This window comes from Salmo salar, chromosome 11 (assembly GCF_965601325.2).
Source record: "Salmo salar chromosome 11, fSalSal1, whole genome shotgun sequence".
Lineage (NCBI taxonomy): Eukaryota > Metazoa > Chordata > Actinopteri > Salmoniformes > Salmonidae > Salmo > Salmo salar.
This window is the reverse complement of record NC_138301.1, coordinates 37601598-37625734: the sequence shown is the minus strand read 5'-3', so window position 1 is coordinate 37625734 and position 24137 is coordinate 37601598. Positions and strand designations below refer to the sequence as shown.

Below are 24137 nucleotides of genomic sequence, written 5' to 3'. Positions count from 1 at the left end.
AAACCATTTTCCCTGGACTTGTTAGACACAATCAGCCTTTTCAGGAGCATGTCAGCTGTAATTGAGTGAGCAAATGAATGGCTCTATAAAGTGGGCTGCTGCTGCCCTGGCGTGCTTCAGGAGAAGCCAGTGTGACACGTTGAGAGCCTGCCTTCAGTGCCTGGTGATAAAGCCCCCTTCAGTCACAATGGCCTGGTGATAATGTCCCCTAGTGTGGGAATGCACGTGTGTTTGCAATTGTGTAAGCCTTTCATCATTCCTCTCTTAAACAGCAGTTTGAGTGATACATGTTTGCCTGCCTGTAGGCAGGATTATATCATTATCAACTTCCCACCACTATTTCAACTAGTTTAATTTGCATTCTATTCCGCTGCCTTCCGATGGGTAATGGCAGGAGCTTCTCCATCATAAACCTCACAGCCATCCTGTCATGGGGATCTGCCACCATATTTGTTATATTGTGTTTATTGTACTTATCAGTTCAGTGCAACCGTGGCATCTTTACCAGTGTTGCAGCCAACTTCACGTCATTCAATGCTCTGTGAGCTTTTTTTGGCCTTATTTTTTAATACAGCTATGATTACAGAAGAACAAATTACTTACACACTGTAATTCATTTTGTTTGCTCGCTGTCACACACTGATCAATAATCCTCGCGCTTAACCTCTTCCCTCAAATGAACATGAATTAAAAATAGGATCACAGAAGAATAACACGTACTCCAGCCAGGCCATCTCATCTCCCATTCCAAACATGTCTCTAATTAAAACTGGATTTGACAGATTGTCTGAATGCCATTGAAGGGAGAGCCTTTAATAACTCCTCCTTTTGTGCGTTAAACATTAAAACATTTCATTATGCCCTGACCCTCCTGAGCTGCCTGCCCATGCATGAAAACACTGTTAATCATTTCTCTGCTCTTTGGGGTGGCCGCCGTACCTGTGGAAAATATTTATGTGTATTCAATATCTTTTTAATCACATTTGGTGGGGAAACCATTAAGATTGTGCCTGGAAACAAACACGTGCGCACGCACACAACCAATTTGATTTCTTAGAAATGAAAAAGGCGTACCTCGGGCAACTCTCTTGAATTGGACAAAGTTGACTAGTGTTCAGTTATTGAGATAGCTACATCAATACTGCTCATTAACGGCTCACTTGATGCCTCAGCTGAGGAGAGCCCATATCTCCCAACCACCCTGCCTGTAACACACTGACTTCACATCTCGGATGCCGTTGATTTAAAGGGATAGTTAACCAAGAATATCAGTGTCTGCAGGTTTTAGACTTAAAGGGGTCTGTTGTGTTGATCCCACTATATGCGTTCAGAGAAATCCACAGGCCTCAGTCCCAGATGAATTGGAAAGATTGTCAGTGGCAACATATTATTCCATTTCAAGTCAAATGTATTTGTCACATACACATGGTTAGCAGATGTTAATGCGAGTGTAGCGAAATGCTTGTGCTTCTAGTTCCGAACATGCAGTAATATCTAACAAGTAATCTAACCTAACAATTTAACAACAATTTTTTATTATTAAAGTGGCTAGAGATGAGTCAGTATGTTGGCAGCAGCCACTCAATGTTAGTGATGGCTGTTTAACAGTCTGATGGCCTTGAGCGTTGTGGAGATGTTGTTACCTACCCTCACCACCTGGGGGCAACCAGCTGGTCTGCGCATACTCTGAGGACGCGGCTGGGGATGGATAGCCCGCAGGTTTTGGTAGTGGGCCGTGTCAGTGGCACTGTGTTGTCCTCAAAGCGAGCAAAGAAGTTGTTTAGTTTGTCTGGGAGCAAGACATCGTGGTTCGCGACGGGGCTGGTTTTCCTTTTGTAGTCCGTGATTGACTGTAGACCCTGCCACATACCTCTCATGTCTGAGCCGTTGAATTGCGACTCTACTTTGTCTCTATACTGACGCTTAGCTTATTTGATTGCCTTGCGGAGGGAATAGCTACACTGTTTGTATTCGGTCATGTTTCCGGTCACCTTGCCCTGATTAACCTCTTACATCTAGACGTTCCGCTAGCGGAACACCTGCTCCAATATCCAATGATCGGCGTGGCGCGAAATACAAACTCCTCTAAAATCCGAAAACTTCAATTTTTCAAACATATGACTATTTTACAGCATTTTAAAGACAAGACTCTCGTTAATCTAACCACACTGTCCGATTTCAAAAAGGCTTTACAGCGAAAGCAAAACATTAGATTATGTTAGCAGAGTACCCAGCCAGAAATAATCAGACACCCATTTTTCAAGCTGGCATATAATGTCACAAAAAAACAAAACCACAGCTAATGCAGCACTAACCTTTGATCTTCATCAGATGACAACCCTAGGACATTATGTTATACAATGCATGCATGTTTTGTTCAATCAAGTTCATATTTATATCAAAAACCAGCTTTTTTACATTAGCATGTGACGTTCAGAACTAGCATACCCCCCGCAAACATCCGGTGAATTTACTAAATTACTCACGATAAATGTTCACAAAAAACATAATTATTTTAAGAATTATAGATACAGAACTCCTCTATGCACTCGATATGTCCGATTTTAAAATAGCTTTTCGGTGAAAGCACATTTTGCAATATTCTCAGTAGATAGCCCAGCCATCACGGCTAGCCATTTAGACACCGACCAAGTTTAGCCCTGACCAAACTCCGATTTACTATTACAAAAGTTTGATTACCTTTGTTGTCTTCGTCAGAATGCACTCCCAGGACTGCTACTTCAATAACAAATGTTGGTTTGGTCCAAAATAATCCATCGTTATATCCAAATAGCGGCGTTTTGTTCGTGCGTTCAAGACAATCCGAAGTGTAAATAAGGGTCACGAGCATGGCGCAATTCGTGACAAAAGATTTCTAAATATTCCATTACCGTACTTCGAAGCATGTCAACCGCTGTTTAAAATCAATTTTTATGCAATTTTTCTCGTAAAAAAGCGATAATATTCCGACCGGGAATCTGCGTTTAGGTAAACAGACGAAAGAAAACAAAGCATGGGGTCGACGCGGGCACGCGCCTGAGTCTCACAGTACTGTAACCAGCCACTACCCAAACGCGCTACTTTTTTTCAACCAGAGCCTGCAAAGCCACGATTCAGCTTTTTGCCGCCTTCTGAGAGCCCATGGGAGCCGTAGGAAGTGTCACGTAACAGCAGAGATCCTCTGTAATGGATAGAGATAATCAAGAAGGGCAAGAAATTGTCAGACAGGGCACTCCCTGCATGGAATCTTCTCAGGTTTTGGCCTGCCAAATGAGTTCTGTTATACTCACAGACACCATTCAAACAGTTTTAGAAACTTTGGAGTGTTTTCTATCCAAAGCTAATAATTATATGCATATTCTAGTTTCTGGGCAGGAGTAATAATCAGATTAAATCGGGTATGTTTTTTATCCGGCTGTGAAAATACTGCCCCCTAGCCATAACAGGTTAAAAGCAGTGGTTCGCGCTTTCAGTTTTCTGTGAATGCTGCCATCAATCCACGGTTTCTGGTTGGGGAATGTTTTAATAGACACTGTGGGTACATCACAGATGCACTTGCTAATAAACTCGCTCACCGAATCAGCGTATTCATCAATGTTATTATCCGACGCTATGCGGAACATATTCCTGTCCACGTGATCGAAGCAATCTGAATCCGATTGTTCGGAACAGCGTTGAACAGACCTGGGCACTGGCTCTTCCTGTTTTAGTTTCTGTCTATAGGCTGGGTGCAACAAAATGGAGTCGTGGTCAGATTTTCCAAAAGGAGGGCGGGGGAGGGCTTTATATGCGTCGCGGAAGTTAGAATAACAATGATCCATATGCTGATAAAATCTAGGGAGCCTTGTTTTCAGATTAGCCTTGTTAAAATCCCCAGCTACAATAAATGCAGCCTCATGATATGTGGTTTTCCAATTTACATAGAGTAAAATTAAGTTTTTTCAGGGCCATCGATGTGTCTGATTGGGGCGGGATATACACGACTGTGATTATGATCAGAGAATTCTCTTGGTAGATAATGCGATCGGCATTTGATTGTAAGGAATTCTAGGTCAGGTGAACAAAAGGACTTGAGTTCCTGTATGTTGTTATGATCACACCACGTCTCGTTAATCATAAGGCATACACCCCCGCCCTTCTTCTTACCAGAGAGATGTTTGTTTCTGTCGGCGCAATGCGTGAAGAAGCCGGGTGGCTGTACCGACTCTGATGACGTATCCCGAGTGAGCGATGTTTCCGTGAAACATAGAACGTTACAATCTCTGATGTCTCTCTAGAAGGCAACCCTTGCTCGGATTTCGTATACCTTGTTGTCAAGAGACTGGACATTGGTGAGTAGTATGCTCGGGAGCGGTGCGCGATGTGCCCATCTACGGAGCCTGACCAGAAGACTGCTCCGTCTGCCCCTTCTGCTGTGCCGTTGTTTTGGATTGCCGGCTGGGATCCGATCCATTGTCCTGGGTGGTGGACCAAACAGAGGATCCGCTTCGGGAAAGTCGTATTCCTGGTCGTAATGTTGGTGAGTTGACGTTGCTCTTATATCCAATAGTTCCTCCCGACTGTATGTAATAAAACCTAATATTTCCTGGGGTAACAATGTAAGAAATGACACATAAAAAAACAAAATACTGCATAGTTTCCAAGGAACGCGAAGCGAGGCGGTCATCTCTGTCGGCGACAGAAGTCGGCGCATTTCATTAAATGGTGCCCATCTTTTCCACTGTTTGACTTGAGACTGTTTTTTTTAGGTATACGTGAAGGCATCTGTTATTCTTTTATACAGGGGTGGGTGTTGAAGTAGGCCTATCCCTTGAAGCAGGGTGCACGTTTTGGTTTTTGCCCCTGCACTACACAGATGATTCAAATAACCAACTCATCAAGCTTTGATTATTTGAATCAGCTATGTAGTGTTAGGGCAAAACCGAAAGGTGTAGTTCGGGAAACCCTGCCTTGAAGTATGGCATGCAGTTAGTAGGCACTATTGTATAGGCTAGACCTAGGTTAGCCTACATAATGAGACCAATATACTAGGGCTGGACGGTATACCGGTATTGTTGCATGGACCGGTTTGGGTATTTACTTTACTTTCTATAGCTGTATTTCAATGTTTGGTTTGTTAAATGTGATACGCCACTTCGTTTTTATAGTTTACTCCACTACTTGAGTCGTCTCTCTCTCTCCCTCTCTCACCAACCCCGCCCCCTGTCACTCAAGGAGTGCAGTTGTTGATCGACCATAAGGTCATTTGCTGACTGTTCACTCTTCAGTCTGCATGATCAATGCGCAGATGCAACAATATGTTGATGACAACGATGCTGCTTTCCACTTCGCTTCTTAATATAAATCCACGAATGCATTTTATAATGACACCTAGTTTGTGTATCTTACTGTCTGCAAACAGTTTGTCTTTGCTTAGCAAGTTGTGGCTACAAGAAATCGTTAGCTGCTAATTGCTAGTTAGATGAAATGTACTGAGTCAGTGAAAATGTAGCTAGCTAATACAGCCTGATACCTGTGCTTCAACATGTTTGTGCAACAACATCTTCTAAATCAGAGAGGAATAGGCAAAGCATGAATATGTTAACTACATGAAGTAAGATAACATTTTAATGTAACCAAAGATTATAGGGTCCCTGGGAAACACTGACCAACACTTTGGTTCTTACTCTGTCACAATAACGCCTCCATTGAGAATCTATTAGTATTGTAATTCCTAATTCTATGAACGCCTCCATGGCTTTTTCATTTCTTGTCATGTCAAACAACACTATTATTCAGTGCCATATTACATTTTAACTATAGAATTTGAATAATCATTCTATTTCCATGATTCCAACAGTTCACCCAAGAAAATTGATCTAAATCGCAATTGCAATATTTGGTTAAAAATAAGGCCTTTTTTTGCCCTGCCTTATAAAGTACAGAAAGCATTCATACACCTTTTTCCATGTTTTGTTGTTACAAAGTGGGATTTAAATTGATTTAATTGTAATTGTTTCGTAACAATTTACACAAGTGGAAGAAAAGTTCTCACATTTGTAAAAGACATTTTTACAAATTAAGTTTTCAACCCTCTGAGTCAATACATGTTAGAATTCCCTTTGGCAGCGAGTCTTTCTGGGTAAGTCTGAGCTTTCCACACATGGATGGTGCAACATATGCCTGTTATTATTTTTTAGTTCTTCAAGTTCTGTCCAATTGGTTTGTTGATCATTGCTAGAAAACCATTTTCAGGTCTTGCCATAGATTTTTAAGCAGATTTAAGTCAAAACTGTAACTCAGCCATGCAAGAACATTCACATATTTGGCCTTGTGTTTTAGGTTATTGTCCTACTGAAAGGTGAATTCATCTCCCAGTGTCTGGTGGAAAGCAGACTGAACCAGGTTTTTCTCTAGGATTTTGCTAGTGCTTATATCCATTCCGTTACATTTTTATGCTGTAACTCCCCAGTTGTTAATGATTACAAGCATACCCATAACATGATGCAACCACCACTGTGCTTGAAAGTATGGAGAGTGGTACTCAGTAATTTGTTGTATTGGATTTGCCCCAAACATTTTGTATTCAGGACAAAAGGTTAATTGCTTTGCCACATTTTCTTCAGTATTTCTTTAGTGACTTGCTGCAAACAGTATGCATGTTTTGGAATATTTTTAGTCTGTACAGGCTTCCTTATCACTGTTATTTAGATTAGTATTGAAGAGTAACTACAATGTTGTTGATCCATCCTCAGTTTTCTCCTATCACAGCCATTAAACTTAAACAAACTGTTTTAAAGTCACCATTGGCCTCATACTGAATTCCCTGAGCGGTTTCCTTCCTCTCCAGCAACTGAGTTTTACTCATTTACTGCCTTTTTAAAAAAGCTGATAGCTTTTCATAGCTGATATGGCTGACTTGCTTATTAATGAGCAAGCGACGACGGACGTAGTCAATATAAGTATTTGTTCAGCACTTTTGAAATGTACAGCAACAGAATTCAGAACATGGGCTGTTCTTACAGTGTACTCCCTGTACACCAAGTCAAAACTGTAGCATAAATAAAGGGCACATATAAACAGACCATGAAAGCTCTTACGATGATTACGTTTCTCTAAAACAGGTTATAGGCTATATGTGCACCACCAAATTAGAACAGTAGACGAAATTAAGAGGTGAAAATAGACCAAATTATTAGGGTGAGGCACATTGAACGCCGTTTGGGTCTTTGCGTGTCAAAAAAGATACCTGTCATATAACACTATTTGACGGGTTAAATAAGCTTTTAATTTGACACGTCAAATAACACAATTCTATTATAGGATAATGTGTGTGCTGAATTTGCAAGCACTACCACTACTATCAGTAGCACTGTCAAAGCACTTTCTTAGCTACAGTATACATTTCTCCCTTGCATATTACATTTATGCAGCAGCATACAATACATTTTTGGACTCACCTTGTGAAGGTGGCACAGCGGTCCTTTGTGATGACAAACTTTGACAAAAGTTGCCCAGTCTGGCATTCTCTGGATTTATGGTGCGAACTTGGGGGGGGGGGGGGAGAAACACAGCCACTCCATTGAATATAGCAGGCTAACATTAGTGGTTTCTTTGGAAAGCTTGCAGTTAGCCACTGATTCCTTCCAAACAACTCATTTCCAACTTGTGTAATCTTTATGGCCGATTTGCACTGAAAAGTTTGTATATATTATTTCTCTTCATATGAGGAGGATTAAATAGGATTTGCCAGTAGATTGTCGACTTGATTCATGTTGATGACTGCTAGCTAAGATCAGTCCAATCAAAGCTACTGTAGATAATGTGATTTGACGTCGTTTTATCTGTGGCCAATGACCTTGAGCCTTCTTGGATGGACACTTCTAATCTAAGTCCATGGCAGAACCCAAAGGGCTCACATTTTTTATATCTACCCTTACTGAAGGTGTGTGACGTAGTGTCCCCATGAGTGACAGAACACTGAGCCAATCACGGTGCAATGCTGAGCTAATCACGGTGCAATGTTCCTATTTTCTGCTGGCCTGCCCCTCCACCACAGAAAGCACTGAGCTAGGCTGAAACACCTGCGTTTTGGAGCTGCTTTACTCAAGAAAACAAAAAAGAGACCATGTTTGTATGTGGCTTCATTAACTCAATTATATATAAAAAAATGTACGTTATTTGAAAACTGATATGTGACACGTATTAATGCCAAAATGACAGGCAAGTCCCCAAACCCCCCGCCCAAAGTATTTTCTGCCCCACCTGCCCTGAATGACGGGTCGCCATTGTGAGACGAGCCTGATGCTGCTCACCTTGCATCGCTCACCGGGATATTCTCTCCAAGCTACATTCATATTAATGTCATGTCAGTTGTTTGACTAGGCATGTGCAGGCCTCCGTCCTCGTGCATTATACGGTTATTTTCAACACAGCTAAGGGCAGTCACAAAGTTAAGGGACAGATTCCTTGAATGTCATTGCTTTCAGATGACAATGAAAAGAATCAGAAAAACCTCCTTTATTGGTTTCATTCTTTCATTACTACTTGTCTTTCTCTGCCATCCTTCACTGTTGCCGGGGTAACGCTGGCGGGAGTGGAGGCGTGCCGCGGCATAGATGAAGTGTGGTTTCCCCCATGCTCTGAGACAAGATTACTGCCCCTTTTAGAGGAGATGGCTGAATGCTGGGGAAGGGCCAGGCACAATATCCCCAAGCTTCCAGAAATGATTTGGTCTGTTATAATACCCTACCTGTAGAATTAATTCAAATCCAACCTTATGTAGGCCTTCTGAACATGAATGCATAGGGTTTTGCCAGCTGAACATGCAGGTTACTCAGTGCATTAAAAGTACTGGTAAGAAAGTGAGGATGAAGTTTTCATGATGTCAGATCATATACCAGAAGTCCACAGCATGGCCTTAATATACACTGCTCAAAAAAATAAAGGGAACACTTAAACAACACAATGTAACTCCAAGTCAATCACACTTCTGTGAAATCAAACTGTCCACTTAGGAAGCAACACTGATTGACAATACGTGTCACATGCTGTTGTGCAAATGGAATAGACAACAGGTGGAAATTATAGGCAATTAGCAAGACACCCCCAATAAAGGAGTGGTTCTGCAGGTGGGGACCACAGACCACTTCTCAGTTCCTATGCTTCCTGGCTGATGTTTTGGTCACTTTTGAATGCTGGCGGTGCTTTCACTCTAGTGGTAGCATGAGACGGAGTCTACAACCCACACAAGTGGCTCAGGTAGTGTAGCTCATCCAGGATGGCACATCAATGCGATCAGTGGCAAGAAGGTTTGCTGTGTCTGTCAGCGTAGTGTCCAGAGCATGGAGGCGCTACCAGGAGACAGGTCAGTACATCAGGAGACGTGGAGGAGGCCTGTGGAGGGCAACAACCCAGCAGCAGGACCGCTACCTCCGCCTTTGTGCAAGGAGGAGCAGGAGAAGCACTGCCAGAGCCCTGCAAAATGACCTCCAGCAGGCCACAAATGTGCATGTGTCTGCTCAAACGGTCAGAAACAGACTCCATGAGGGTGGTATGAGGGCCCGACGTCCACAGGTGGGGGTTGTGCTTACAGCCCAACACCGTGCAGGACGTTTGGCATTTGCCAGAGAACACCAAGATTGGCAAATTCGCCACTGGCGCCCTGTGCTCTTCACAGATGAAAGCAGGTTCACACTGAGCACGTGACAGAGTCTGGAGACGCCGTGGAGAACGTTCTGCTGCCTGCAACATCCTCCAGCATGACCGGTTTGGCGGTGGGTCAGTCATGGTGTGGGGTGGCATTTCTTTGGGGGGCCGCACAGCCCTCCATGTGCTCGCCAGAGGTAGCCTGACTGCCATTAGGTACCGAGATGAGATCCTCAGACCCCTTGTGAGACCATATGCTGGTGCGGTTGGCCCTGGGTTCCTCCTAATGCAAGACAATGCTAGACCTCATGTGGCTAGAGTGTGTCAGCAGTTCCTGCAAGACGAAGGCATTGATGCTATGGACTGGACCGCCCGTTCCCCAGACCTGAATCCAATTGAGCACATCTGGGACATCATGTCTCGCTCCATCCACCAACGCCACGTTGCACCACAGACTGTCCAGGAGTTGGCGGATGCTTTAGTCCAGGTCTGGGAGGAGATCCCTCAGGAGACCATCCGCCACCTCATCAGGAGCATGCCCAGGCATTGTAGGGAGGTCATACAGGCACATGGAGGCCACACACACTACTGAGCCTCATTTTGACTTGTTTTAAGGACATTACATCAAAGTTGGATCAGCCTGTAGTGTGGTTTTCCACTTTAATTTTGAGTGTGACTCCAAATCCAGACCTCCATGGGTTGAGAAATTGGATTTCCATTGATTATTTTTGTGTGATTTTGTTGTCAGCACATTCAACTATGTAAAGAAAAAAGTATTTAATAAGATTATTTCTTTCATTCAGATCTAGGATGTGTTGTTTAAGTGTTCCCTTTATTTTTTTGAGCAGTATATTTTCTGTGGCTGCATCGTAATGACACCCTGATCCTATTATAGGCTAGACCAGGGTTTCCCAAACTTGGTCCTGGGGCCCCCCCGGGGTGCATGCTTTGGTTTTTGCCCTAGCACTACACAGCTGATTTCAAATGACCAACTCATCAAGCTTTGATTATTTGATTCAGCTGTGTAGTGGTAGGGCAAAACCCAAAATGTGCCCCCCGGGGGGGCAGGACAGAGTTTGGGAAACCCTGGGCAAGTACACTACATTTGTTTTTGCCTGGGTTGCTTGGTGCTCTGCCCAAAGGAGTGCACTATAGGAAATCAGGTGCCATTTCAGACTTGTACACTAATATAGGCCTTCTGATTTAGACTGGTCTACCTAGCTAGCTGGGCTACCTCAACCTCCCTAGCCTTGGTAATGCTGGCAGGCAGGTGTGATATGTCCGGATTACCACAGGAGCTGCTTTGTAAATGAGGTCACCCTCTGCATTAATCTGCCCTTAGTACTATAAAGTCCTGTGGCTGCCATACCCTGCCTAGTAACACACCGGCTGCATTTCATTCCAGATAGGTTTTTCTCCTTGCTTGCTCAACGTTTCCGAGATGGTCGTGCCATGTTATTGTTGAAATAGTGGTGAAGAGACACTTGACGTACACATGACGCAGAGCTGTAGTCGTGACTCACTGTTGTGCCCTGCCTGACCCCCTGAGGTTACAGGGAGACAGAATTTACAGTGCTCGTTACACACCATGTTGGCCTTCTGCTTTATGAGCTTGAAGTACATGTCTGTCGGTCGTAAATCTCCTGTATCTTCACATCCCGACTTACCCGACCCCTGGGACTGTCTCTTGGATGGGAGAGAAGGGACAGTGTTACACTGGTTCACCTGTAGGTGGTGTTTGATCATCCTAATGTAACCTAGCTGATGTTCTGGTCTTCAGGGAGTATTTTCCAACACTGCAATCATAGAGGCCTATTTACCCAGCTGGTCTAATGTTCCTGGATATTCTCAGATATTTTATAGACCCTATATCTCAAAATATAGCCTAGTTCAGGTAGCCTTTGTCTAGCTGAAATCACAGGTGGGCCAAAAATCACCATGTTTTAGACCTAACTCAGCTGCCAATACACTCAACCTAGGCCTACCTACAGTCTAACCACAAACACATTTGACTCTCTGTAGAGACAAGTTGGGGGTTTATCACTGTATCCTGATATTAGACTGTTGTAGCAGATCAGAGGAGGCTGTAGATCTCCCAGGTTCTTTCAGGGCCATCCCATAATCCACTGCTCAATTCATGGAATTACCAGGAGATGAAAGGTCAGCGTGCTTTAGCCAGGTCTGACATATTTATTGGCCTGTGTGTCATGGTTAGGCCTGGCTACCTGTTAATGACACTGTTGCTTGACAGAGAGACATGCCTCGCTCCAAAAGGTATGGTTATAAACGGCTATTAACCATTAGTAGGCCTAGATATTATTTTAACCATCATTTGGTCAAATTTATTTGACCTACTTTAGTGAATGTACTTAAGTCACTTTATCCTTACCTACAGTATATGTACATAGCTACCTCATACCCCTGCACATTGACTTGGTACTGGTACTCCCTGCATATAGCCATGTTATTACCTCATACCCCTGCACATTGACTTGGTACTGGTACTCCCTACATATAGCCATGTTATTACCTCATACCCCTGCACATTGACTTGGTACTGGTACTCCCTACATATAGCCATGTTATTACCTCATACCCCTGCACATTGACTTGGTACTGGTACTCCCTACATATAGCCATGTTATTACCTCATACCCCTGCACATTGACTTGGTACTGGTACTCCCTACATATAGCCATGTTATTACCTCATACCCCTGCACATTGACTTGGTACTGATACCCCTGCACATTGACTTGGTACTGAGACCCCTGCACATTGACTTGGTACTGAGACCCCTGCACATTGACTTAGTACTGGTACTCCCTGCATATAGCCATGTTATTACCTCATACCCCTGCACATTGACTTGGTACTGGTGCTCCCTGCATATAGCCATGTTATTACCTCATACCCCTGCACATTGACTTGGTACTGGTGCTCCCTGCATATAGCCATGTTATTACCTCATACCCCTGCACATTGACTTGGTACTGGTACTCCCTGCATATAGCCATGTTATTACCTCATACCCCTGCACATTGACTTGGTACTGGTACTCCCTACATATAGCCATGTTATTACCTCATACCCCTGCACATTGACTTGGTACTGGTACTCCCTGCATATAGCCATGTTATTACCTCATACCCCTGCACATTGACTTAGTACTGGTACTCCCTACATATAGCCATGTTATTACCTCATACCCCTGCACATTGACTTGGTACTGGTACTCCCTACATATAGCCATGTTATTACCTCATACCCCTGCACATTGACTTGGTACTGGTACTCCCTGCATATAGCCATGTTATTACCTCATACCCCTGCACATTGACTTGGTACTGATACCCCTGCACATTGACTTGGTACTGATACCCCTGCACATTGACTTGGTACTGATACCCCTGCACATTGACTTGGTACTGGTACTCCCTACATATAGCCATGTTATTACCTCATACCCCTGCACATTGACTTGGTACTGGTGCTCCCTGCATATAGCCATGTTATTACCTCATACCCCTGCACATTGACTTGGTACTGGTACTCCCTGCATATAGCCATGTTATTACCTCATACCCCTGCACATTGACTTGGTACTGGTACTCCCTACATATAGCCATGTTATTACCTCATACCCCTGCACATTGACTTGGTACTGGTACTCCCTACATATAGCCATGTTATTACCTCATACCCCTGCACATTGACTTGGTACTGGTACTCCCTACATATAGCCATGTTATTACCTCATACCCCTGCACATTGACTTGGTACTGGTGCTCCCTGCATATAGCCATGTTATTACCTCATACCCCTGCACATTGACTTGGTACTGGTACTCCCTACATATAGCCATGTTATTACCTCATACCCCTGCACATTGACTTGGTACTGGTACTCCCTACATATAGCCATGTTATTACCTCATACCCCTGCACATTGACTTGGTACTGGTACTCCCTACATATAGCCATGTTATTACCTCATACCCCTGCACATTGACTTGGTACTGGTACTCCCTACATATAGCCATGTTATTACCTCATACCCCTGCACATTGACTTGGTACTGGTACTCCCTACATATAGCCATGTTATTACCTCATACCCCTGCACATTGACTTGGTACTGGTACTCCCTACATATAGCCATGTTATTACCTCATACCCCTGCACATTGACTTGGTACTGGTACTCCCTACATATAGCCATGTTATTACCTCATACCCCTGCACATTGACTTGGTACTGGTACTCCCTACATATAGCCATGTTATTACCTCATACCCCTGCACATTGACTTGGTACTGGTACTCCATTCATATGTGATGTTATTGTTATTCACTGTGCATTTATTCCTTGTGTCACTAAATGTTTAATTTGTTACTTTTTATTTTTAACACTGCATTGAAGGACCCGTAAGAAAGCATTTCACTGTTAGTCTACACCTGTTGTTTACGAAGCATGTGACAAATAAAATTGGATTTGATGTCCTATTGAGAGCCTGACAAATAACCTGCCTTGTTGCTAAGCTACATATTGTAAACTAAGTATAGGTTCAGATATGGAACCATATTTCTTGTTCAGCTTGAATCCCTGTAATAAATCATATACAACAGGCTGCTAATTGTTGCCAATAAATGAAAATGATGAATAAGCAGACCTTCAAATCCCTCCTCACAATTTCACCTGGCCATGCACATCTTCTCTACACCAGCTCTAGTCACAACTTCACCTGGCCATGCACATCTTCTCTACACCAGCTCTAGTCACAACTTCACCTGGCCATGCACATCTTCTCTACACCAGCTCTAGTCACAACTTCACCTGGCCATGCACATCTTCTCTACACCAGCTCTAGTCACAACTTCACCTGGCCATGCACATATTCTCTACACCAGCTCTAGTCACAACTTCACCTGGCCATGCACATCTTCTCTACACCAGCTCTAGTCACAACTCCACCTGGCCATGCACATCTTCTCTACACCAGCTCTAGTCACAACTTCACCTGGCCATGCACATCTTCTCTACACCAGCTCTAGTCACAACTTCACCTGGCCATGCACATCTTCTCTACACCAGCTCTAGTCACAACTCCACCTGGCCATGCACATCTTCTCTACACCAGCTCTAGTCACAACTTCACCTGGCCATGCACATCTTCTCTACACCAGCTCTAGTCACAACTTCACCTGGCCATGCACATCTTCTCTACACCAGCTCTAGAGTCACAACTGGTTTTGTGGAGGAACCCTCCTTTCTTAACATTCACATCAATAAACAAGCTGGTGTATGCTAATGTCGCTCATTACAGTTCTCACACAGCCCCATCATTTAGGCTTAGCCCCATGCTGCACGTGTGTTTACGAGCAGCTAATAACATTGCACTAAATTATTCATTGGTGGGAGGCTTAGCTTTATCAATCCCGCTGAATTAATTTCACCCTTTTCCCCACCCATAAAGCACGTGAACATTGAACCATATCCACGAGGGGATTAAGTCATTACGGCAAAATAATTGAAAACTATTTAGAAAGGGGTCTGGAATGTACGTTGTGCCCAGTTTCTAATCCTCCACAGCTGTCGACATGTTAGGGGGATCAATCAGACACTCACTGTCATGTTGGCAGTGTCTTCTCAGAAGCCCTCAGTGGTGCGTCATGGTCTCTTTGTGCTCCAGGGACTAAGGACTTGACAAAGTGTAGCCCTACACCAGTTGTTTCATCCTCCAGAGGGGAGGTGCTTTTTAATGCTCCTTTTCTACAAGCGTTAAGGCTTTTTAACTCCATGCCCCTTTTGTGTTTTCAGGCAAATAGGGTCAACGGGCTAAATGGTTACAATGTGGGTGAAGTGCACAAGAGTACTCCATAAACGCTTGGCTGACCCCGGCCCTACTGCTCCCTCAGGATGCTCATCCTGTCGCTTCCCTGTTCCCTTCCTACCGTGGCGTGGTCTAGCTAGCCTCATAGCTTGGCTGGTGCTCTGTGGGAGAAGCAGATTCTAGTATGGACAGTAGAGTACAGACCAAGCTAAAGAGAGGCTGGGTTACAGTTGATGGTAATGTGCCCACATCCAGCAGACTGTGCAGGCTGTAGGCTATTAGACCATGTGACCTGACATGGGAAAACTCCAGGGCCTGGCTTAAAGATATCCTTTGAAAAGAAAGGAAAAGACGAAACTCTGAAATCATCTATGCAGCACCCTTCTGCCCCACGGGGGTGGAGTATCAGTTTCAACGCAGCACCCTTCTGCCCCACGGGGGTGGATTATCAGTTTCAACGCAGCACCCTTCTTCCCCGCGGGGGTGGAGTATCCGTTTCAACGCAGCACCCTTCCGCCCCACGGGGGTGGAGTATCCGTTTCAACGCAGCACCCTTCCGCCCCACGGGGGTGGAGTATCCGTTTCAACGCAGCACCCTTCCGCCCCACGGGGGTGGAGTATCCGTTTCAACGCAGCACCCTTCCGCCCCACGGGGGTGGAGTATCAGTTTCAACGCAGCACCCTTCCGCCCCACGGGGGTGGAGTATCAGTTTCAACGCAGCACCCTTCTTCCCCACGGGGGTGGAGTATCCGTTTCAACGCAGCACCCTTCCGCCCCACGGGGGTGGAGTATCAGTTTCAACGCAGCACCCTTCCTCCCCACGGGGGTGGAGTATCCGTTTCAACGCAGCACCCTTCCGCCCCACGGGGGTGGAGTATCAGTTTCAACGCAGCACCCTTCCGCCCCACGGGGGTGGAGTATCCGTTTCAACGCAGCACCCTTCCGCCCCACGGGGGTGGAGTATCAGTTTCAACGCAGCACCCTTCCGCCCCACGGGGGTGGAGTATCAGTTTCAACGCAGCACCCTTCTTCCCCACGGGGGTGGAGTATCAGTTTCAACGCAGCACCCTTCTTCCCCACGGGGGTGGAGTATCCGTTTCAACGCAGCACCCTTCTGCCCCACGCGGGTGGAGTTGACCAGTTGCGTATGGTTTGAGCCTAGATGTTAATGGACCTTTGTGCCTCATTTCTGTTCACTCTCCACAGCCTGTGACCAGTTGTCAGAGCTGTCTAGGTGCTCTCTGCCAGGCTGTTTTCCACTGAATCGTTTCAATCATGACAGGAGTAAAGACCTCTCTCCTCTCCTCTCACCTCTCCTCAGGCTGGCCATCCCAGTGCCTCAGGCATCCATGGACATATGACCTGACCAGTTCTGAACCTCCTCTGTCCTTCTAAGAGAGAACCTACTCATGCTGTTTAACAAGTTGTTAACGAGCATCTTTAACCCAGCATGTATTCCTATGTGATAACATGGTAATATTATTATTTTTCTTAAATAAGACATGGGGACATTGAATGACAATTGGTGCATAAGATGAGTAGCTAGATGGAAACACAGTAGGCTGAAACGTGGCTGAAACCCAGATACAGAAAATAACTAGTGTAAAGAATTAAATAGAAACTCAATTACGACAACACAAAGAAAACAAAAACAGCCAATATACAGGAAAGGACAAAATGGTTGGAAATTAAAAAACTAAAATCTCACATTCATTATTAATGCATTGAGAACGGCGAATGGGCTTGTAGAATGCCAAGGCTAGGTCTCGCTAAATGTCATCAGAAGTTCAAATTAAATTGTCTGTACCGCCGAATACCCGAGGCTCTTGCCCCTTTGTCCTCTCCACGTAGCTTACATCCTTGGAAATGTTCTCTGAACACATTTGCACATACTGTAGGCTGCACCATGGTTTAAAGTGGCTTCCTCTCCTCGTCTTCATCTGACAATTTGAGGGTTGAAAGTATTGCTGGTAGTGTCTACCTGGAATTCGCATGAGTGGAAAACGAGAGGAAACTACTTGAGATGCACACCTGGAGTTTGATAAATTCTTAGGCAGGATGCTCTGAATAACAACCAATAAGATCCTCTCTTCAAACAAAAGTGCTCAACTCCAACTCCTTCTAACAAACTATTCTTCCAATTAAACATCTGATTTATTGTGATAGAAAACACCAAAGAAATTCACTAGAATGGGTGAGCTGGTATTTGCAGTCGTATTTCCACAACAAGTTTGGTTTTGTGATGTTTAATTCACCTCAGAGCTGGGGTAAAGACTGTCAACCGGAGGGAAGTTTCTGCCTGACAACATCGGCTCCCATGAGCCGTTTCGCAAAACTGAGACTACTGTATATAAGGCGCTTTATCTCGCTAACACCCTTCTCTCGCGACACGAAACACTCTTTTAGTTCATGTCCAAGGCACTTAGGGCTTGCTTTCATTATTTCTGCTACCTGTTAACTCGCTCTTCTTCTGGTTCTAGTGAATGCTCGTGAGTTCAACTCGGTGCTGGCTTTTTGACTTGAAGGTTGATTTCAAGTCTGTATATTTGGCATGCTCTGATGATTAGTCTACTGTTATAAGGATTCATCAGCCCACAAGTGTAAGGACTTTTTGAGCGAGCACTTCTTTGCAATTTGTTGACTTGACAAGGTTTCCCTGTACAACTGCTTTCATTCTTGCTGTGCTCCCTCTCAGCCTAACTCTTTCTCTTTCACCAGTTATGGTAAAAAGTATGACATGTACGGGGGAATGCAAACCTAGCCTATATATTGGGCTACATTTTGTTGGTTTGTTACGTAGTGGACTTTCTTGAGGTCGATTCAGTGCTGACCTGGACGTCAAGGTTGCCCTGTCGTGCTAGCCCCATTTTCCCATTGAATCTCACCAATGGATGTTTGTTTATGGAAACATGGCATCCGCACTGGGCTTGACTACTCTTTTGAATATCTCTCTTTTCCTCTCCAGTAGTTCTCTCTCTGTAGCTTTCCTTCCATTCAATGCCTCTGGTGTTTGGACAAGTGTTTTCACTAAACACTTTATTTTCCCTCACTCCACATGTCACTGCTTCTCCAAGCGGTGGGTTATGATCAATTCCCTGATTAGCATGGATTAAGAGAATGTTCTTGTTTTTGTCCAGTTTAAACGCAATTCGATTTCCTGTCCATTTTTCTCTCGAGCGAACAGCCCTTTTTCCAGTCATACTTTGGCAGTGGATGTCTTTTTAAATTTCACATCTGAAATCACCACTTGGTGTGTCTCAGTGACTTTTTGACCTGTTTATCTCAATGCCTGACCTTTACTCAGGTCAAGGGTCATTATTCCTCATATTGGAGACCCACATGGTTTGTTTGCAGGCATTTCTTATTTTCTTCTAACCCAGTTCTAATATACCTCATTCAACTAGGCTTGAATATTCACTACATTGGTGTTAGAATGGCGTCTGATATGGTATGTTAATACTGGGCTGGAACAAATATCCTGTACACCTTGTTGCTTTCTCCAGAACTGGGAGAACACTGCCTTAGGGACTTCAATAACAGCCGTGTCTGCAAACAAAGATGTCCAGCTTGTGATACCTTAGCAGGGGAAACTAAAAGGGAAGTGGACTTGTCTCATCCTTTAAACATCCCTGGTTAATAAATACCTGCATCAAACTTAAAGCGTCAATCAGCAGTTGAAACGATAACAAAGCGTTTGCTAAAAAGCTGAGGGATAGGGCTATAGAAATGGAACCACTCTCAAATTCATACACAGCGCTATGGATGCAAGGACTGACCATCCATGATATTAAAATAGTTTTAACCATGTTTTGAGGTTATACAGTGTTTTTTACATTTACTTTGTTTACAAACATTGGAGTAAAGCTTATTTTGGGTTCTGATTTGGTTACGACAGTTGATCCTGAGGCATTTCTACGTTATATTCTTTAAGAATCACTGGGTCCATATTATTCATTTATAAGTCAGTTTTTTTGTAGCTACTGCAGCTTGCCTCTAAGGCCAAAACCTTGAACTTTTCCTCCTGGATGGAACAGTTAGATTTGGGTTGGGATCTTGTTATTAAAGCGCTCTTGGCTGACTGGATGAAAAGTGAGGGGCACGTCGTCCACTCACTCCTCTGTTTCTGTGTTTATTTCTTGGTTACACTATTTTCCTCACTCACCTTCTTGCTCTCTCTAGATGCCCCTCTCAAACGCACAAACGTTGTAATTTGAACTATCGTGGGGCCGTGACTGGTGTCCTGTAATATAGGTATCTTATTGATACCGGCTCAGTTTCCTACTGTAGGCAGTTAGCTGCCTAGTGATTGCAACATTGGAACTATCCGATGTGAATAGATGACAACGATGTTTAGTTTCCAAGTGCTACGGAATAAGCTCAACTGAAATGCACCAATTACACATGATCCACAATGCACCAATTACACATGATCCACAATGCACCAATTACACATGATCCACAATGCACCAATTACACATGATCCACAATGCACCAATTACACATGATCCCTTTACTATATAAATCCATTCCAAATCTTTATACTGTACATGACATGGCCGGCATATGTTGATCTGGCCTAGGGCGGCAGCAGAACTGCTAGGACCAGGCCTGACTAACACAATTTGCCTCTAATTTACTTGAGTTTGCAGCGGACCTTTGCCTGCTCAAAGTGAGCCGCTGCTGTTGGGATGTCCAAACTGTCCTACTCCTTGGAGTAGCTTAATGTGCATCAGCCTCGTTACTGTGTCTTCGAGAAGGAGCGATCTGGAAGCCATCGGCCTCGTTACTGTGTCTTCGAGAGAGCGCGCTCTGGAAGCCATCTTTACTCTGTTTTGGAGAAAGAATCCCCTCTCGGGCTCAGTGAAACGGGCATAATCAACACAATCTGGGGAAATGTTGCCCAGTCGGTGTGTACTTAGCTGGTCCCTTATGGGAACCTCACATCTTTTGCGTGAGTGAAAATAGAAACACACATGAATTACCCAGCAGCCTGAGGATTTATTAACCCATGCAGTATATTTGCCTTTGAAGTTAGAGCACGTCGACTGGCATTTCCATCAATTAATAAAAAGCATTATTTTGAGAGAAAGAAATTGAGCCGGCAACATTTTGGCTGACTTTATCGGCTTTTCATTTATTTTTGGGGGCCAAAAGCCAGCATTTACTGGGTAACAGAAACCCTGGTGCACACCCTCAAACACACACACCCAATCACACACCTCCTTCAACCCTCCGCCTCCTTAGCTGGGCCTAATTGTACAGCGTAATTTCATGGGTAAATTTACATGCACCTACTCACCTTCCACATATTTAGCCATGCCTAACTGTAAGGCGTGTTGCGTGTTACATCTTAGCTTGTGTAAGCCTTTGATTCACCCCCATGCATTCCACACTTTCTTGGAGTTCTCAGAGTTCATTCTAAAAGGCCCAACAAAGCAGAACGTGACGTTGAGGGCAGTCTCAGGGAACACCGTGTACAGTACTCCCTTCCTCTCTGCCTTGCCTGCCTTTGTACGCACGCACGCACACACACGGGGTTCGCAGCTGTTTTGTCTCCCCGGGAACTTTCGCCTTCAAAGGGGACTAGCCTTTCGAAACCTTTGTAAGGCCTGGCCTTTAGGTCAAGTATCAAATGTTTCCATTTTGTTGGCAGACTTCACCGCATACCTGACACACAGCTCCCCGAAGATCGGGTTCCCTGAGGTTTGCTCTCGCCACGAGCCTAGAGACTAAGCTACATAGCAACGTAGCTGAGCTACATACAGTGTGTATATATAAGTATAGCTCTGTACACAAGTCTGGATTTAACTACACAGCTCTCCTTTCACTGTGTAAACTCAACTCAACTCTAACTGATGTGCTGATAAGAGTAGATGTTTCATGTCAGTTGGATTTGATAAGGGTTAAGTATATCATGATGTCATCAATGTTATTTCATGACATCCTCTGTAGCTCAATTGGCAGAGCATGGTGCTTGCTACGGCAAGATAGTGGGTTCAATTCCTGGGTCCACCCATACATAAAATGTATGCCAGCATGATTAGGTCGCGTCGGGCTAAAAGCCTCTGCTAAATGGCATGTATTATTATATTGCATTGTTTACTTATTACATTGTAAACTTCCTGTTATGGCGTGTTGTTGTACAGGGATGTCATGTTGAGTTAGCTGGGGAGATATCGTCTCCTTGTTGTACAGTGATGTCATGTTGGGTTAGATAGGAGGTATCGTCTCCTTGTTGTACAGTGATGTTAGATAGGAGGAGGTATCGTCTCCTTGTTGTACAGGGATGTTAGATAGGAGGAGGTATCGTCTCCTTGTTGTACAGGGATGTTAGATAGGAGATATCGTCTCCTTGTTGTACAGGGATGTTAGATAGGAGATATCGTCTCCTTGTTGTACAGGGATGTTAGATAGGAGATATCGTCTCCTTGTTGTACAGGGATGTTAGATAGGAGATATCGTCTCCTTGTTGTACAGGGATGTTAGATAGGAGGAGGTATCGTCTCCTTGTTGTACAGGGATGTTAGATAGGAGGAGGTATCGTCTCCTTGTTGTACAGGGATGTTAGATAGGAGGAGGTATCGTCTCCTTGTTGTACAGTGATGTTAGATAGGAGGAGGTATCGTCTCCTTGTTGTACAGGGATGTTAGATAGGAGGTGGTATCGTCTCCTTGTTGTACAGGGATGTTAGATAGGAGGAGGTATCGTCTCCTTGTTGTACAGGGATGTTAGATAGGAGGAGGTATCGTCTCCTTGTTGTACAGGGATGTTAGATAGGAGGAGGTATCGTCTCCTTGTTGTACAGGGATGTTAGATAGGAGGAGGTATCGTCTCCTTGTTGTACAGGGATGTTAGATAGGAGGAGGTATCGTCTCCTTGTTGTACAGGGATGTTAGATAGGAGGAGGTATCGTCTCCTTGTTGTACAGGGATGTTAGATAGGAGGAGGTATCGTCTCCTTGTTGTACAGGGATGTTAGATAGGAGGAGGTATCGTCTCCTTGTTGTACAGGGATGTTAGATAGGAGGAGGTATCGTCTCCTTGTTGTACAGGGATGTTAGATAGGAGGAGGTATCGTCTCCTTGTTGTACAGGGATGTTAGATAGGAGGAGGTATCGTCTCCTTGTTGTACAGGGATGTTAGATAGGAGGAGGTATCGTCTCCTTGTTGTACAGGGATGTTAGATAGGAGGAGGTATCGTCTCCTTGTTGTACAGGGATGTTAGATAGGAGGAGGTATCGTCTCCTTGTTGTACAGGGATGTTAGATAGGAGGAGGTATCGTCTCCTTGTTGTACAGGGATGTTAGATAGGAGGAGGTATCGTCTCCTTGTTGTACAGGGATGTTAGATAGGAGGAGGTATCGTCTCCTTGTTGTACAGGGATGTTAGATAGGAGGAGGTATCGTCTCCTTGTTGTACAGGGATGTTAGATAGGAGGAGGTATCGTCTCCTTGTTGTACAGGGATGTTAGATAGGAGGAGGTATCGTCTCCTTGTTGTACAGGGATGTTAGATAGGAGGAGGTATCGTCTCCTTGTTGTACAGGGATGTTAGATAGGAGGAGGTATCGTCTCCTTGTTGTACAGGGATGTTAGATAGGAGGAGGTATCGTCTCCTTGTTGTACAGGGATGTTAGATAGGAGGAGGTATCGTCTCCTTGTTGTACAGGGATGTTAGATAGGAGGAGGTATCGTCTCCTTGTTGTACAGGGATGTTAGATAGGAGGAGGTATCGTCTCCTTGTTGTACAGGGATGTTAGATAGGAGGAGGTATCGTCTCCTTGTTGTACAGGGATGTTAGATAGGAGGAGGTATCGTCTCCTTGTTGTACAGGGATGTTAGATAGGAGGAGGTATCGTCTCCTTGTTGTACAGGGATGTTAGATAGGAGGAGGTATCGTCTCCTTGTTGTACAGGGATGTTAGATAGGAGGAGGTATCGTCTCCTTGTTGTACAGGGATGTTAGATAGGAGGAGGTATCGTCTCCTTGTTGTACAGGGATGTTAGATAGGAGGAGGTATCGTCTCCTTGTTGTACAGGGATGTTAGATAGGAGGAGGTATCGTCTCCTTGTTGTACAGGGATGTTAGATAGGAGGAGGTATCGTCTCCTTGTTGTACAGGGATGTTAGATAGGAGGAGGTATCGTCTCCTTGTTGTACAGGGATGTTAGATAGGAGGAGGTATCGTCTCCTTGTTGTACAGGGATGTTAGATAGGAGATATCGTCTCCTTGTTGTACAGTGATGTCATGTTGAGTTAGATATCTCCTAGGAGGAGGATGACGGTTGTAGTCTGGGTCGGATATCTCCTAGGAGGAGGATGACGGTAGTAGTCTGGGTCAGATATCTCCTAGGAGGAGGAGGATGATGATGATGGTAGTAGTCTGGGTCATATCTCCTAGGAGGAGGAGGATGATGATGATGGTAGTAGTCTGGGTCATATCTCCTAGGAGGAGGATGACGGTAGTCGTCTGGGTCAGATATTTCCTAGTAGGAGGATGATGGTACTAGTCTGGGTCTGATCTATTAACCTTAATTTGTTTCTTTCCTTTTTTTATCACCCCCTTTCCTTCATATCCTTGTCTACAACTATCGGACTGTCTATCCCCCATCTTCTCTCGCCTAACCCCTCTCTCTCTCGCCTAACCCCTCTCTCTCTCTCGCCTAACCCCTCTCTCTCTCACC

The 24137-nt window shown here is 44.4% G+C and overlaps 1 protein-coding gene across 1 annotated transcript in view; it reads left to right on the top strand.

Moving 5' to 3' along the window:
* The window catches only part of abhd17c (abhydrolase domain containing 17C, depalmitoylase), a 43149-nt gene that overhangs the window by 4496 nt on the left and 14516 nt on the right, over positions 1–24137 (top strand). The window lies entirely within an intron of this gene.